Source organism: Triturus cristatus, chromosome 3_2 (genome assembly GCF_964204655.1).
Source record: "Triturus cristatus chromosome 3_2, aTriCri1.1, whole genome shotgun sequence".
NCBI classification, from domain to species: Eukaryota; Metazoa; Chordata; class Amphibia; order Caudata; family Salamandridae; genus Triturus; species Triturus cristatus.
In genome coordinates this window covers 1,223,534,029-1,223,551,636 of record NC_140584.1, presented here as the reverse complement: position 1 = coordinate 1,223,551,636, position 17,608 = coordinate 1,223,534,029, and the positions used below count along the sequence as shown (strand labels likewise).

At 46.5% G+C, this 17,608-nt stretch overlaps 1 protein-coding gene across 5 annotated transcripts in view; it reads left to right on the top strand.

The window, feature by feature from the left end:
• LOC146859510 (CD5 antigen-like) overlaps nucleotides 1-17,608 on the top strand; it is a 956,076-nt gene that overhangs the window by 198,098 nt on the left and 740,370 nt on the right. Inside the window, exon 1 of one of the 5 annotated variants that reach the window (XM_085650224.1) lies at nucleotides 13,717-15,875. The exons of the other annotated variants lie outside the window; for them this stretch is intronic. The gene's annotated coding sequence lies outside the window, so the exon portion shown is untranslated. Of the gene's footprint in view, nucleotides 1-13,716; nucleotides 15,876-17,608 lie in introns of those variants that run through there. 5 annotated transcript variants of the gene reach the window in all.

Sequence of the window (17,608 nt, the reverse complement as noted above, 5' to 3'; positions counted from 1 at the left end):
CATTTGTCGCGCGATCACGTCATTCTTCTCGCGATCATGCACCGCGCGAGTATGAGAAGATTGAGATCTCGAACACGTCATTCTACCTCACGAGAGGGTGAGGACGCAGGCACGTCTAATCGAACGCGAACAGGAGAAAGAGACCCCGAACACGTCATATCCAACGCGACAGGGACAAAGAGAACGCGATCATGTAATTTTCGACACGCCGGCGGAAGTAGTGTGAAGCTCGTGAACTCGAACATGTAAAATTTTCAATTTGGAGTGGAATATCAGCTCTAGCAGCATGAAACCTTCTGCAACTGCTGATTTTGGATGAAAACAACTCCTTACATTGACATTTGGCTGTCCTATTTTGTGCAAGGAGTCCTTTTTTTAAAAGGTGGAGAGAGGGAGGAAGTGATACAGAATCTCCAACTTCCTGTTCCTGTCCTGCAGGCTCCTCCCAGTGCTTTGTCCATCTCCTGCTCATTCTGCCTTTGGATTTGGAGCTGGAAAGATCACTCTTTTTGTCTGCTGCCTCATTGCAATTGGATTTGAGGATTTTTGGAATAGGATATTTTACAAGTAAGTGGTTGTTGTGTCTGTTTGATTGTGGGCATTGCAGTTGTTGTAACTACAATTTATTTTTGATAATTATTATCATCAATCCTTTTCTTTTTTTTTTATTTTGTGGCCTCATGGGTGTGTGCATGATGAAGCAACTGTTCCTTTTGTTGTTTTTTTTAATGTATTTCATTTTCAAGCACATTTAGGGCATGGATGGCATTGGATTGAGTTGGGGAAGTGTGCTTTTTGTGGGTGGCCTTTCTGATGTTGTTGGGCCTGGCCATGTGGCTGGTGGCCATTTTGAAGCCTAGGCCTGCAAGCTTGCCTGGCCTTGTCTGCCAACAGGCCTGCTTTCATCCACTAGGACCAGAGCAGGTAGCCACAGCTTTATTAATCTAGTGTTTTCTGTGTGGTCTGTTGAATTTAGACTTCATTTAGGGCATGGATGGCATTGGATTGAGTTGGGGAAGTGTGCTTTTTGGGGGTGGCCTTTATGATGTTGTTGGGCCTGGCCATGTGGCTGGTGGCCAATTTGAAGCCTAGGCTTGCAAGCTTGCCTGGCCTTGTCCGCCAACAGGCCTCCTTTCATCCACTAGGATCAGAGCAGGTAGCCACAGCTTTATTAATCTACTGTTTTCTGTGTGGTCTGTTGAATTTAGACTTCATTTAGGGCATGGATGGCATTTGATTGAGTTGGGGAAGTGTGCTTTTGGGGGGTGGCCTTTATGATGTTGTTGGGGCTGGCCATGTGGCTGGTGGCCAATTTGAAGCCTAGGCTTGCAAGCTTGCCTGGCCTTGTCCGCCAACAGGCCTCCTTTCATCCACTAGTATCAGAGCAGGTAGCCACAGCTTTATTAATCTACTGTTTTCTGTGTGGTCTGTTGAATTTAGACTTCATTTAGGGCATGGATGGCATTGGATTGAGTTGGGGAAGTGTGCTTTTGGGGGGTGGCCTTTATGATGTTGTTGGGGCTGGCCATGTGGCTGGTGGCCATTTTGAAGTCTAGGCTTGCAAGCTTGCCTGGCCTTGTCCGCCAACAGGCCTCCTTTCATCCACTAGGATCAGAGCAGGTAGCCACAGCTTTAGTAATCTAGTGTTTTCTGTGTGGTCTGTTGAATTTAGACTTCATTTAGGGCATGGATAGCATTGGATTGAGTTGAGGAAGTGTGCTTTTTGGGGGTGGCCTTTCTGATGTTGTTGGGCCTGGCCATGAAGCTGGTGGCCATTTTGAAGCCTAGGCCTACAAGGTTGCCTGGCCTTGTCTGCCAACAGGCCTGCTTTTTCATCCACTAGGATCAGAGCAGGTAGCCACAGCTTTATTAATCAAGTGTTTTCTGTGTAGTCTGTTGAAATTAGACATCATTTAGGGCATGAATGGCATTGGATTGAGTTGGGGAAGTGTGCTTTTTGGGGGTGGCCTTTCTGATGTTGGTTGTCTTAAAGACATGCTTTTTTTGTATGTGTCTGGTCACTGGTGTGTTGGTGTGCAATGCATGCACCCTGCTGAGCTTTTTGGGGCCTGTGAATGTTCGTATTTACATTTTGATGCATTAAAAAGGCAGAGCAGTGTGCTTTAGCAGGCATCCTTTACCTGGTTTTATAGGCCTTTTGTCAGCTCCTGGTGTTTCCCAGGCCCCCGGCTTGTTTGTGATTTGTGAGTGTCCATGTGGGTTGTGGCCTTTTTTGGTGTTTGGACTGTGAGTTATTAGTGTCCTGCTTTTGCCATAGGCCTGCATGGTTTTACTATTGGCTATTTGGCTTACTGCTTCCATCCATCCACCCCCTTTGCCAGCAGCAGCTCCATGGATGCTGAGATGCTCAAATAATGTAATGGTCCACCCCACTTCCATTAAATTTTTATTTTGGTGGTTATTATTAACTTTCCTATCCTTCCTGAGAGTGTAGTGTGTGGCTGTACACAGTAGTATAACGTAGCTCTAGTGAAAAAAAAAAAGTCATAAATGCCTAGACTATCCTTTGTTTGCACTAGTACAGTACTAAGTAACTGAACCACAACAACAAATGCAACATTTCACTGATGTTCTTCTCCTGCCTTATTTGCTTTTAGATGCACAAACGACAGAGTAGGAGGTGTCATCAGCATCACCCGGCTACCTGTTGTACTGCCAGCCAGACAGTAGTCCTGCTGCGCATCACGTCCACGTGTGACCAGAACTTGTTGTGCATCTGCATCCTGCCTGACATCTGAAGAAGATGGCCCCAAAAAAAGGTACCAGGTCCAGTACCAAGAAAGTTGCCGGTGAGAAGAAGGAACAGAAAAAGGAAGTCCCATTAACCACGACTGGTGGTGTGCCGGCCAATGTTTTGTTTGGCACCAAAGCGTTGTCCGGGAACAAAGCTGGGAGCAGCACAGCGGTCCAACCCCACCAACCTAGGCCCAAGGGCTTTAGTATCGCAGAAGTAGCCAGTCTACTAACGAGCAGCGATGTTGAAGAAATGTCATTACCGCAAAGTAGTACACAATCAAGTTCAACGCAGGTGCAAACTCAGCAGATCAGTGTGCAGCAACAAGAACAGCAGCAGCAACCGCAACAAGAACAGTAGCAGCCGCCGCAACCAGAACAGCAGCAGCCACCACAACCAGAACAGCAGCAGCCGCCGCAACCAGAACAGCAGCAGCCGCCGCAACCAGAACAGCAGTAGCTGCCGCAACCAGAACAGCAGCAGCCGCCGCAACCAGAACAGCAGCAGCCGCCGCAACAAGAACAGCAGCAGCCGCCGCAACAGCCCACCATTGTAGTTGTTGCTCCTGACTTAGGGACATTTCAGGAAATCGAGATTCCTGCAGACAAAATGGAGCAAAGTCAAACCACTGTTTCAGAAGATCTATTGTCTTCCAGACCACCAGCAAGGAAAAGGAGGCTTAGTCCATCATCTTCTTCTTCAAGCCCCGCTTCTGATGATCATGATGACACTTGGTCCCCACCAGCTTGGTCTGAGAGTGATATACGCCACAAGACAATGCTTCTGAAAAAGAAGGTCCCAGAAAAACTTAGAGTTATGGAGGTAGATGTAGAAGAGGGGGGTGATGATGTTGATGAAGACGAGCCAGTCATCATGCACATTACTCCCGCCCCAAAGGGATTGGAGACCAACATTCTCACCCTGTCCAGAAAGGCTGCTACTGAGCGGGATGTAGCACGGATCTCACCAACACAGGTTACACCACCACTACCTACAGCTGCCATATTTTCCAAGGCCCGGCAGGGACCTACATCCAGCTCAACCATCTCAGTAGGTAGTGGCAGTAAAAGTCACAGTGTAGGTGCACAGGGTCACATATTTTCAAGCACCCCCTCAAGTTCATCTTGTGTTGAAAGTGGCACATCCAGCAGTGCCAGAAAGTTCTCCTCCCCAGTTTGGGACTTCTTTTCTGTTAGTGCCAAGGAGGAGAACGTTGCTATATGCTCAATTTGTCGGCAAGGTGTTCGGGGTGGTAAGCTTGGTACAAACTATGGTACCGGAGGACAAGCAAGTCATCTCAGAAAACACCACACTATCGTGTGGGAGGATCACCTAATTAAGTTAAAAGAAAGTAGAAAAACTCAACCCATTGAAGTTGGTCAAGGTGAATCAGGGAGCGATATTATTGCGGTGGAAGGTGAAGAAGAGGGAAGCATTTCTAGCCCTGTCCCCAGTAGTGCATTGGTAACGCCCACATCCTCCTCAGTAACATCAGAGTGGCACCGCAGTAAGAGCCATACTCAGAGTCTGGGTGAGACACCAAGGCGACCGGCGAGTACCTCAATGAGACAATCTGTGTCATTGAGCCTTCGTGGGTTAATGAAAACAGCACCACTAAGGAAAGTAAGCCAGCCTACCATTGAGAGCATGTTTAGGTTGGAGGGGCAGTTCCAACGCAACCACCCAACGGCACGATTGTACAATGCGAAGCTGGCTAAAATGTTAGCGCTGGACCTTCTTCCTTTTTCATTTGTGGAAGGGGTGGGTTTCCTTGAATTTGTGTCTGCCATCTGCCCGAAATGGAAAGTTCCCAGCCGGTCCTATTTTGCAAGAATTGCTGTTCCGGCACTACATCATGATTAGGGGTGGGCGGAATTTGCGAAAGCGACTTTCGCAAATTATCGCGAAAATGTTTAAAATCTCCGCAAACACGCGGAAATATCGCGAAGATGCGGAAGTTTTTTTCCCGCCCGTTCGCGGTATTTTCTTCGTGTTCGCGGCTCGCCAACTTACCCATGCGGTTGCTTGCGGGCGCGGCCATCTTGTTTTCACTCTTCTCGCGGTGCATGATCGCGAGAAGAAATTTTATTTTACAGCGCGAGCAAGTACCAAATTATCGCAAAGCTGCGGAATGCGGAAATTTTGACATTTCCGCGCTCTCCGCGGAACGCGGAAATGCCAAATTATCGCAAATTCCGCGAACGGAACGGAAATTTTGCCCAGGCCTAATCATGATGTGCTGGAATTGGTTGGTCAAGGTTTGCAGTACACAATATCCACCTGACAACAGACATGTGGAGCAGTTGCCAAGCCACAGATTACATGTGCATCACTGCACACTGGATATCTTTTGTAGAGGTTAGAGATAAACTATCTGCACGAAGTGTTGTTGACACAGGTGCGATTTTTGAAGGTACTCGGAAACATGCAACTGTAGCCATGTTCGCCATGGAGAAATCTCATACGGCTGAAAACAGTTTAGAAGAGTTTCGCACCAAGGTTTTGGAATGGCTGCAGCCCAGAGGGCTTGGTATTGGTTTTGTTGCCACAGACAATGGCAGTAATGTACTTAAGGCCATGGAATTTGGTTCCTATTTCAGGGTTCCGTGTTTGGCGCACTGCATAAACATTATAGTTCAAGACTTTCTGAAAAAATAACCCATAGTCAGCAATTTACTGCCCATCTGCCGAAGAATATGCACTAATTTCAACCATTCTTTTAAAGCTCGGAAGCAGCTGAGGATCATCCAACGTGAATTTAGGATGCCAGTCAAGGCACTCATCCAGGAGGTGGCAACACGTTGGAACTCAACGTATTACATGCTTGATCGTCTGTACAAACAGCACAGGTCACTCCATGAATATGTCTGGTACAGAAGCAGGGATGCTAGTGTTAAAGGCATGAACCTTGAGAGGGATCAATGGACCCTAATTAAATGCCTGACTGAGATTCTGTCTCCTTTTGAGGTCTTCACACGTGAAGTCAGCAAGAAGGACTGTACAATGGGCCAAGCTATCCCATTGTTGCAAATGCTAGAGCATGAGCTGAATAATGTGTCTGAATCATACAAAGGTGTAGAGGACAGAAGGCAAGCCCATGACTTGGTGGAGAGCTTATCCCGGCGCTTAACTGAAAATGTAAGGATACAAAATAAAAATTTTGTCACAAGAACATTACATTTGTGCCACAATTCTGGATCCACGTGCAAAATTAGGACCAGTGAAGACATTCCTTGCTTTTTCCGACAATGATGTTGCCCGCTACAAAAGTTGTATAGCTGAAGCAGCCATTAAGTTGGAAAACGAAGGGCTGCTAATTAAAAGCCCGCAAGATCAACCCACAACAATTACTGATACTGAAGCAGGCCATGCAGAATCAAGTGCAACTTCGTCGGCTGAGGGCAGTGCGGTTGGCTCAGAGTCACAATCACAACACTCACCATCACTATCAACTACAGAAACAATAACTGGATCATTAGGCCGAGTACAATCATTACAGGATTGGTATGTAAAGATGGGCCTTTGTAAGCACAGTGCTGATGCACAGAAAAAACAGCACAAAAGCTTGCCAGCAGCAACCCTGAACATTGAGCGGATGGTCCAGGCCTATCTGGACGACCCAACAGAGGTGTACGTTGATCAAAACCCATTGCCGTATTGGTATAGGAAAAGGTCTGAATGGCCACAGCTCAGCAGGCTGGCTTTAAGCTATCTGGCTTGCCCTGTTGCAAGAGTCTCTTCCGAACGTGTTTTCAGTGCTGCTGGTTCCATTGTAACATTGAGAAGGACCAGTTTATCTCCAAAAAATGTGGAGAGGTTAACAATGATCAAGATAAATCAGCACTTCCTTCCACCGAATTACACAATACATGAATCAACGGAGGAAGATGAGGACAGCGGCTCAGGTGACGGAAGTATTGTGTCAGATGATTACCTACTAATGGATGAACCCCCAGAGTTTGAGGACGAGCTATACTTCCCTGACAATTAGGCTTGCACTTACTGTCTTCCTCCCTTTTTTCCCCCTTTGTTTATGTGTCTGTCGTTCCAGTTATAAACTTGTGAGTCGCAACAAATCCATTATCACCATCTTCTACTCTTCTAATTTAATATACAAGTATCAGGTGTCTGCTATTTGACCGTACAGTCCTCCGAATCCAGCTCCTCCGCTCCATCATACTGAATCTCCTGCTCAATTCTATTTCCCTCATGAATGATGATTGGATGATGGTAACAACAAATTCAAACTTTCCTAGTCCTTCCAAAAGAAGTGGACCATGAATCAGATGACTACTATAGCTCTCCTCCTTTCAGAGCCGAGAGAGACTGGTAATTAACTGAAAATAAGATGGAACAGGTAATGATTGATGCCATGCATTGGACGCAGAGTCGCAGACTGAATTATTTAGATTTTGTTGTGTTTGTTGTGCATGAATTTATGCAATTGTGCACTGCCACTAATCAACTTTCTACAGAACACACTAATTTTCCCCTTCTTGCAAATAAGAAATTTGTACTTCTCCTGCAGCTTGGTGATACATTGCTTTTAATTCAATACAGGAAGGGGACTCACTCAATCTGCGCAATGAGTATGATTGACACAACAGCACCGTCCATCATGATGATGGCGAAATAAATGGCCCGTTAACTTAAGATGAGAAGGAACAAATAATGATTGATGCCATGCATTGGACGCAGAGTCGCAGACTGAATGATTTAGATTTTGTTGTGTTTGTTGTGCCTGAATTTATGTAATTGTGCACTGCCACTAATCAACTTTCCACAAAACACACTAAACTTAACTCAAGGTGAATTCAATTTTCCCCTTCTTGCAAATAAGAAATGTGTACTTCTCCTGCAGCTTGGTGATACATTGCTTTTAATTCAATACAGGTAGGGGACTCACTCAATCTGCGCAATGAGTATGATTGACACAACAGCACCGTCTATCATGATGATGGCGAAATAGACGGCCCGTTAACTTAAGATGAGAAGGAACAGGTAATGATGACAATTAATGGCATGCATTGGACACCTGACTTTGAGCTATTGGTCTTTGTGTTTGCGTTGTTTGTTTGTTGTGCACAAAGTGATGTCAAAGTGGACTAGTAATCTATCTTTCTGTACACAATAAAGAATGACTCAAGTCAGTAATATTTATATTTCTACTCTTGTTGTGTCATAAAAATGTAACTTATACTGCAGGCCAATCTTCACAGTCAGTCAGTAAAAGTATCAGAGACGATGATGACGTCAGGAGGACGTTTCATGAGTGGCATAAAACGGAAAAGCCTAAAGGTAAACACGTCAAAAACAACCACTGCAGACCCAAATGTCTGTGTAGAAGTTGAATAGAGTGTAGCGGTGGGATGACTGCAGTGCATTGATTTTACTAACTTAAACTGTAAAATGCTATGTTTGGAATTGATAATGTGCTTTGCGTTTGTCCAACTCTTTGAGAGAAAAAAAAAGTATTTTAAGTGTTAACGTAGGATGTGCTAATGCTAAGCACTGTGGGCCTGCTCTCTCCTGTTACTGTTGAAGGTCAATGCTGGAAACAGACTAGAGTAGAGATGATGCATACATGCCACCTCGGAAAGTGTTCATGTTGCACTACACCATAACTTGTGCATTTGTTTCAACTTTGTTTCTCAATATCCTCTTTGGTTTTCCATCTACAATTACAAGCCAGGCCTTGCCCTAAACTCTGTAAAACATTACAATGCATATTAATTACCTTACCAATCCATCACATTTTTTTTTCCAGCCGGGCAGTGGCGAGTGGCGAGGCGACACACCCAGGATTGATGGACGAGAGGAGCAAGAGGAATGCCGAGATGCAAATCCAGTCCACATTTTTGACCAGGATAAGACAGTAACAGTATCCACTTTTATCTTCTTTAAATAATTAGATTAATATCTTGTATACAATCTTTACAACAGTGTGTTCTTGGAGTTGTTATTATCATCATTAGCTTTGCTCTGTGTTTACGATTCTTCCCTACCAATATTTAAAATTTCTATTTGCTATCTGTTAAAATATTAAGGCCGGAACAACAGAACAAGAACTAGAAGTGTATGTAATCCGGGTCTCTCATCATCATGCATGCATTGCCTTTTTCTCCCCTAACATATGGATATGGTAGTCTTCAATGATTGTCGTTTGTTTGTCTATGTATGCATACTGTTTTTCTATGTCAAACCTTTCCCAAAAACCCCCTTCCCATCCATTCAACAAACCCTAACCCTCTTCCCCCGGGCTGTATGACTTATTGTCGAGGTGTAACTAAATTAAATGTACACCAATACTTAATCACACACTTGCTGGGGCGGATGTGGTGAAAGCAACACTACTTCAATTTCAAGGCAGAGCGATGATCTTCTTCTGCTTGGCCACCCACGAGTAGGATATTTCAGAGGGGGGACATTTGCCGAAGCCCTAGCTGCCAGCACTTACCACTTCTCCCGGGTCCCTAGCAGGCTGCAGTGGACGGGGCTCCAGACGCTGTGTGTTTCTCCCGGCTGGCCCACGCCATCGGCCGTAGCTGGGGGAACTACAGCTCCCGTGAGCCTCTGCAAACTTCCGGATGTCAGCGCGCCCGGAGGCGCTTTAAAAGTATTGGCTCCCTTGGTGGAGCGGGGGACATTTGCCGAAGCCCTAGCTGCCAGCACTTACCACTTCTCCCGGGTCCCTAGCAGGCTGCAGTGGACGGGGCTCCAGACGCTGTGTGTTTCTCCCGGCTGGCCCACGCCATCGGCCGTAGCTGGGGGAACTACAGCTCCCGTGAGCCTCTGCAAACTTCCGGATGTCAGCGCGCCCGGAGGCGCTTTAAAAGTATTGGCTCCCTTGGTGGAGCGGGGGACATTTGCCGAAGCCCTAGCTGCCAGCACTTACCACTTCTCCCGGGTCCCTAGCAGGCTGCAGTGGACGGGGCTCCAGACGCTGTGTGTTTCTCCCGGCTGGCCCACGCCATCGGCCGTAGCTGGGGGAACTACAGCTCCCGTGAGCCTCTGCAAACTTCCGGATGTCAGCGCGCCCGGAGGTGCTTTAAAAGTATTGGCTCCCTTGGTGGAGCGGGGGACATTTGCCGAAGCCCTAGCTGCCAGCACTTACCACTTCTCCCGGGTCCCTAGCAGGCTGCAGTGGACGGGGCTCCAGACGCTGTGTGTTTCTCCCGGCTGGCCCACGCCATCGGCCGTAGCTGGGGGAACTACAGCTCCCGTGAGCCTCTGCAAACTTCCGGATGACAGCGCGCCCGGAGGCGCTTTAAAAGTATTGGCTCCCTTCGCGTCGCGGGATGCGCGCGGGCGGCGCCGGGCTGAGCCCGGGCAGAGGGCGGGCCGTCTGTGGCCGTCCGGGGCAGGTGGAGGCAGGGCAGGGCCACGTCCCTGTCATCTGACTCATGAGGCCAGAGTGCTTCGCTACTACTATCGGGTGTTACATCGACTGAAGGTATAATTTTGTGTTGTGTCTGTGGGGACTTTCGACACACTCGTAGTGCATTGTGCTGATATATCTGCTAGCGGGAGGGGTCTAGAGCCATAATGGGTAAAAGGAAATTGACGGACGCAAATGGCAGTGTGGCTAAAAGAAACAAGGCCCGTAAAACTACTAAGAAACTTATTCCATCTGCTACCCTACAACGTATTGAATCTTTAGTTGACGATTGTACCACACTCCTGGATCCTGATATAACTACTGTGTCCTTGTCTTCATCTCCTTTACCTGCTAGTAATACCTGCCCAGGCCCCGTCACCATCCCCCAAATGTTCATTAAGAAAACTGCCCCACCTGCCTCTATCGTACAAACACCAACAGCCCTAGACAGTACCCTCAATCTTTCCACTACTATGGGATCAACTACCGAAGTCTCTAGCTCCTACGTTACTGTGGTTAACAGGGTACCCCTTGAGCCCACTGTTATTGTGTGTAAAAACCGCTTTGAGGTTTTATCCGACTTGGGGAATGACTCTGCAGACTGTTGTGACTTTATTTCTAGTGTACCATTAGCTCCGGTCCCAGACCATTCTGGGGACGGAGTTCTTGCTCCTGGATCGCCCCTATATATGGCTAGCCAACAATGCGTGTCTGTTGCAGACCCAACGCCGGGCTTACTCATGGAAACCATTAATGCACTAAAACTTGAAATCAACGACCTAAAAGCGCTAGTCAAGGAATTATTATTAGAAGTCAAAAGACTCCCCACACAGCCCTCGCAATCATCAAATCCACCAACAAACATTGTTCACCATCCCCACGCATCATGTGCCTCTTCTTCTACTACTACTTACTCTAGTGCAATTATGCCCATTCAATCGTCAGTCCCTCCTTATCAATCCACTACAAACACAATATCATCTGCTAGAGCTGGGGCTGGATTATCCACTCCCAATAAAAGAACGCATCCATCATTGCACGGCAACACTATAACCAACCAGTGTCATCGTACTCTGAAATCTGCAATCCCCAACCCACTTCGAAAATCCTCCGAACTACAAAACTGTAGGGCCAATTCCCAGCCCATTGTCCATATGGTGGGAGTCCCCAAGAGCAATGGGTATGAGTGCGAAGAATCTTTAAAGAATAAAGTTACACATTGGATCCGTCACTCTAGAGGTTGTCGATCTATCATCAGAGATGACCTCGTGCAGGCGCGTAGACTAAGAACCAATAACTCTTCGAAGGATATTATTGAACTGACCTTAGCCAACCACTATTTAGCTGAGGGCCTTATTGCATTAGAGTATAGATCCTCTTCACCTGACTCTTCTTCTATTCAGTTTAAACATCCTTCGACATTGAGTCATGCCCTAGTGGGTCGGAGTAGCGGGGTGCCCTATCAAAGGCTCGAGGGAACTTCCTCACTTGGACAAATTGACTGACTAACAACTGTGTCCCATATGTCCCTACCTCCTATCGAAGCTACCCCAGTTGCCCTCACCCCCAACCATAGACCGACTTCCTTAACCCCATTACCCACCATCTGCAATGGGGATTGGGCAGAAGGTGCATCAATAAGGGTTGTTCCATCTCTGATCTCACATGATCCTGTTATTCCCCCCCCTTCAGTACCAAACACGACTCTCAAACTTATCTCGTGGAACATTGCGGGTCTGAAAGCTAAACTTTCCCTCCCTGAATGGAATAGACTTATAGCTATGTATGACATCTGCATATTTCAAGAGACCTGGAGTGTCACACCCTTATATAAATCAGGTTTCTCATGCTATTACGTCCCTGCGGTCTCTACTGGCCGTGGACGCCCTTCGGGGGGGCTTATAATATGGATTAATATAGCCCTCTCATGTAGAGTCAGACTAGTTCAATGTTCGTCTCCTGACGTGCTGCATTTAACCCTGAATGGGTTGAAAGGGGGGCCAACTATTGAGCTCTTTAACATCTATATTAGAGGTACCCAAGGAGGATCCAAGTCCCCTACCGTCACTATTTTAGAAGAGGAATTTTCCTCTTGTCCCCCGAATTCATTCATTCTGGCTGCCGGAGACTTCAATTGCACTTTTGAACCCCTCGCCACCGAAGATATCTTGGATGTTGCAGAGGAAGACACTAGGTGGGGTATACCCTCCCTTTCCATCCCCCCAGTAACGAGATGGTCACCGGTAGTAATCCAACTGAATGCCCTGGTTATGGAATATGGGCTGAGAGCCGCTAATGGCCGACTTCCCTCCGACCTTCATGCAGCTACTACTTTTAACAGAATTTCCAGCCCATCAAGAATTGATTACATTCTAATTGACCGAAGACTCTGGCATTATGCAGTGGATATGGTCATTCTCCCTACCATCGACAGTGACCATAACTCTCTTTGCCTGACCCTAAAGAGCCCATGGACTCCTGATCAATTATCCTCTGATCATCGCCCGACATTGCTTACTAGAGATGTCATCCCATCTAACTGTAAAAGATATCTCAAATGGCCCAAAGTTGCAGTGGACGCCCAAAAATTGTTTACTAATAAAGAAATACTGCTATTAAAAACGGCCGAACTTAGGCAAGCCTGCGAAGATGTTAATGAGAAATCAAGAGCCGTGTCTATCCATGCAGACACCATTGAGTCTATTGGGTCCCTTTTTACATCTCTTTCCTCTAACAACTCCCACAATCTTAAAACACCCGGTTCTTGGTTCAACCTAGAGTGTAGATCTAGTAGAAAAATGCTTGTATCCGCCATTAAATCCAAGGATTGTATCTTAATCAAGAATGCCAGGTCTATATATAGGAAGGCTCTTGATAACGCAAAGCGTGTATGGGAAGAATCTCATTGGCTGGCCTTAAAAGATGCCAGCCTAGCAAGGGATGGGACCACATTTTGGAACCTTTGTAGATTCTCCCAAGGCCATGAACCTGATACAATCCCCAACCACATTACCAATGACGAGTGGTTTACCCATTTTTCGTCACTCTATTCGGATGACAGTGCACAAAGTACCGGCGCTTCTTCTGTTAATGTTCCCACAGACCTAACCTCGCATGACAATGATCCCTTCACTGAAATTGAAGTCATGTCTGCCATTAATAGGCTGGTCCCAGCTAAAGCTGCAGGCCCAGACGGCCTACCTGGAGACTTGTTCCGCTCTGACCCCAAGTCTTGGGCTGTTTATTTCACAATTCTACTGAATGCCCTTTTAAAGGGATTACCCATCCCCGAGTCTTGGAGGGGGGCGGAGGTCATACCCATATTTAAGAAGGGCTCCAGGGAGGACCCTGCTAACTACAGGCCAATAAGCCTCATTGACGTCAGTCAGAAGGTGGTTGGCAGGGTCCTGCTGGAGCGAATTCTACTATGGGTCACTGACAACGACATCTTATCACACTATCAGGCTGGGTTCAGGCCATTCACGGGCACGATTGACCAGGTCTTTAGGCTCCTATTGCTATACTGGAAAACTGTGCAGATTGGTAAGGGCAATCTCCACCTGGCCTTTATCGATCTGAAGTCGGCCTTCGACCTGGTCCCTCGTGACCGTCTATGGTCTGTCCTTTATGACCTGGGTTTCCCGCCTTATATCCTTGACCTCCTGGTGCGCCTACATGAGGGGAATTTTGCCAGGGTGAGATGGGGCAGTCAAGCACAGCGCACTGATAAGATCCCAGTCAACAGAGGAGTCCGCCAGGGCTGTGTACTAGCGCCCACCCTCTTCTCTCTTTTTGTGAACGGAGTGGTGAAATTTTTGCTAGAAGTCCCGGCGGACGCTCCTGTTCTGGCGGGGGAAAAAGTCCCCACCCTTTTATTTGCTGATGACACCCTGCTCTTGTCCAAGACTCCAGCAGGGTTACAGAAGCTTTTAGACAGATTTTACTTGTTCTGCACAATGAGAGGCTTGGTCATTAACACTTCCAAAACTAAGCTCCTCTCTTTTAAATCTCGTAAATCACCTAGTGTATCTATTTTTTCTGATGGAGTCCCCCTAGAATATGTTAAACTATTCGACTACCTAGGTATTAGGATCTCCGACAACATGAGCTGGAAGCCCCACATTTACAAAATGCTACTTAATCATAAGCGGGCTGCGGGGGTAATTGCTAAAGAACACCGCTCCTCGAGGAGTAAGCCAATTACTCCTGCATTAACAATTTACCAGGCCAAAGCATTAGGTTCAGCTATGTATGGAGCCGAACTGTGGGGGTTCGAGAACACAGACGAACTTACTTTGTCCGAGAACAAATTCCTAAGAGAACTAGTAGCTATGCCCAGGGGTACTCCTTTGAAACCTTGTTTTAGTGATCTGGGTAGGCGCTCACTTAAGGACATTGCCAGGTTACGTCCCCTTTTATTTTGGGCTCGTTTATGGCGTACCCCGGAGTTGAAAAAATATACTGAGGGCTTGAGAGAATTAATGAACACATCTGGCTCCCAAAAAATAAGCTGGCTATGTAATATTAAAAAATCCCTTATCCAGCTTGGCTTCAACGACCTTTGGGAACATGGAGCCCCTGTGAGCAAGGCTGATATCAAAAAAGCCTATTGGGCTTGGATCGACAATCGAGATCTTAGTAGACCCAACCCTGGAAGACTAACTGAAGCTTATTACACCTTTAAGCAGTCAGTTAACTTTGAGCCCTTTCTTGAGTTTATAACAAAACCTAGGGACAGAGCATTGTACTTCCAATTCAGACTCGAGACCCTCCCTACCCGCGAATTTACCAGCAAATGGAAGCCTCCCTACCAGACCCCTGCTACTTGCCCGATATGCCCTGAAAAGGTTGAAAGTATAGCACACATTATGTTCGAATGCCCAGTGTATAGCAATCCTAGAAGGCGATGGTTAGCCCCCGCCTGTCGTCTTCTAGGCATTTTGAACTATCGAGTTGCTTTACGCATTTTGCGTTCTGACACAAGTTTGGTCTTAGTCTGTGCTGTGGCAAAATTCCTGGGCTGGTCCTGGATCATCAGAAACAAACTGAATAACTGCACTAGTTGATATAATGAATTGTTTTTTTATACGTCTTTTTTAATCTACAGTTTTAAACCATGGTTTTAAATCAGTGTTTTTAATATGTTTTTAAACCAGTCATCAAGCCATTATCAGGAATTTGCTGTAAAATTGTTCCCTAAATGAACTCTCATTTTTGTCATGCTTTTCTTGTATATGCTTTTATGATAATTTTTATCGAAATAAAGCTTTTTGACTTGACTTGACTTGACTATTTCAGAGGTTATTTTTTTTAACAAAGGAACATATACCTCAGCATGAATTGCCGGCATTGATTGGATTTGTTTGTTGTCATTCCTCATATACAGCACTAACTGTTAGGCTGTAGGCCTAGTCAAGTGACTCGACACAACTATAGTTTGTAACTCTGTCTAGTAGGCTATCCTCCTAACCACCATTCTGTTTTTTTGTCAAATATTTGAGCATATTATTGTTGCTCGGTAAGTTCTGTACTGTACTTCATTCAACTACTCCTCTAACAGTCTCTCAAAGGCGATTGACTGTCTCCTTTTCTTTTTTTGCAAATGCTGCCGCCCTGCCAGTGTCTACTACTACTACTATGCTACCACCACCACCACCCCAATCATGGCATGTATGAAAAAGGAAACCATCTTCACCATGCAGCCAGTGCTGTGCCACAGTTGGACATAAACATCAAGCACCGGTAAGAGACAAGTTTGGGGGAGGCAGAATTAATAATGGACATGTTGACAATGATTTCGTTTTCACACACCAGTACAAAGAATGCATATACTAGAGGACAGACTGAAAGTACTAGAAGGACCAGTCAATGAGTGAGGTGTGTCGCATCTATCTGTTTGTGTCTTATACAGTCAGCAAATTATTGAAATCAAACACAGGCTATGGGCGGCCATGCACCAGCAAGGAAACAGTGTGATGTAAAACAGTTACCCCACCTACAAAACATTAACAACATTGCATGTAACATAGAAAAATATATTTAATTTACCGTAACAAAAATAAACTAAACCCACAAAAGCTGATCCACCCCCCTCCCTAACCCCAAACAATGTCCATAGAAGTCCGTAACACACAAACAAGTTCCTACCCACCCACCCAAACAAGAATTAAAAAAGGGGCAGAACAGGATGACAGGGACTAAGTGGTGGGGCGGGACTCAAGGAAGACACGCATCTGGCGCATCTCGCCCTCTAAACGGGTGACGCGGCGTCTAAGGGTGTGGCAGTTGCAGCCACAGTGGGGGAGGGCACCGGAGATGGCACGGTGGCGGCAGGCAGCCGCCAGACAGTGATGCCGTACCGCTGGAGGGCGGTGGCTGGGGCCCGGGCCACGGGAGGAGGCTTCAACAATTGCAGCCGCAGTCTCCTCCTCGGCTAAGACCACCAGCCGCCGGTATTCTCGCTGGATTGCCTCCAGCTTCCGGCGCCGTGCCTTGGTGGCCAACTCCTTCCGATTTTGTTTCGGAGTAGCTGTGTATCAAAAAGAAAAAAATAAGAAAATTGTAAAATATACTCTTAGAAAAACAGTAGGCCAATGTAATTATTTTTACACATAGTGGCATGGTAGAGTAGCACAATAAAGCACAGTAGTACATAACATTTTAAATGTCGCCCGTCCTTCTTCCTTCCACCCGACTTTCACTTTTTTAGTTGAACAGTGCACCAGGTGCTCTTCTCCATAAAACTTTCAAAGCTGAGTTGAAATCAGATAGATGAGGCCATTGGTTACTCAATACTCTGGCTCCTATGCCAATTAAAGGGAATTCTAGTCTTCTAGTTTACTCTTCAAACGTCCCCAACAACTCATACTTACTTACCACATCGGATAGCATGCGGACTTTGTCCGCCCGCCATCCTCATGCTAAAAAGGGTGGGGGTCCCGTGGGGACAATTAATTAGGATGATGCGCCCGGCACAGTGGCGGGCGCATCCTGTTTTTTTTTACATTCTGGTTGACTTTGCTGAAAGCAATGCTAAAATGTTGTGCTGCTTTTCCAAGCACAACATGACGGGCCCCGCACGGAGCCTGTCACGTTTTGCTTTGAAAGACGGGGGGGTACCATAGCATAGGTAGGTACCCTCCATGGGGGCACCCAAGCATACTCTGCAATGTCTGCATGCCTTTCCGTGGCGGACGGCAATGCCGCCACGCAAAGGCATTCCAAAATGCAGATTATATGGCTGGCGGTGTGTTCAGAGAGACACCACCGGCATATTGAACCCTTTTTCGCCTGGTCGACATGTGGGGGGGTCTGAATATTTTCTACAGGGATGGCAGGAGGTTTGCCCCTGCGGTGTCTGCAGTGAATTCCAGCTGGCTCGGCGGGGTCAATACGCCCACCATCCTAATGGGGCCCTAAGTCACAACTGTACAGTATACATATACATACAGTACAACCTTGCAGTGAGTGTACTA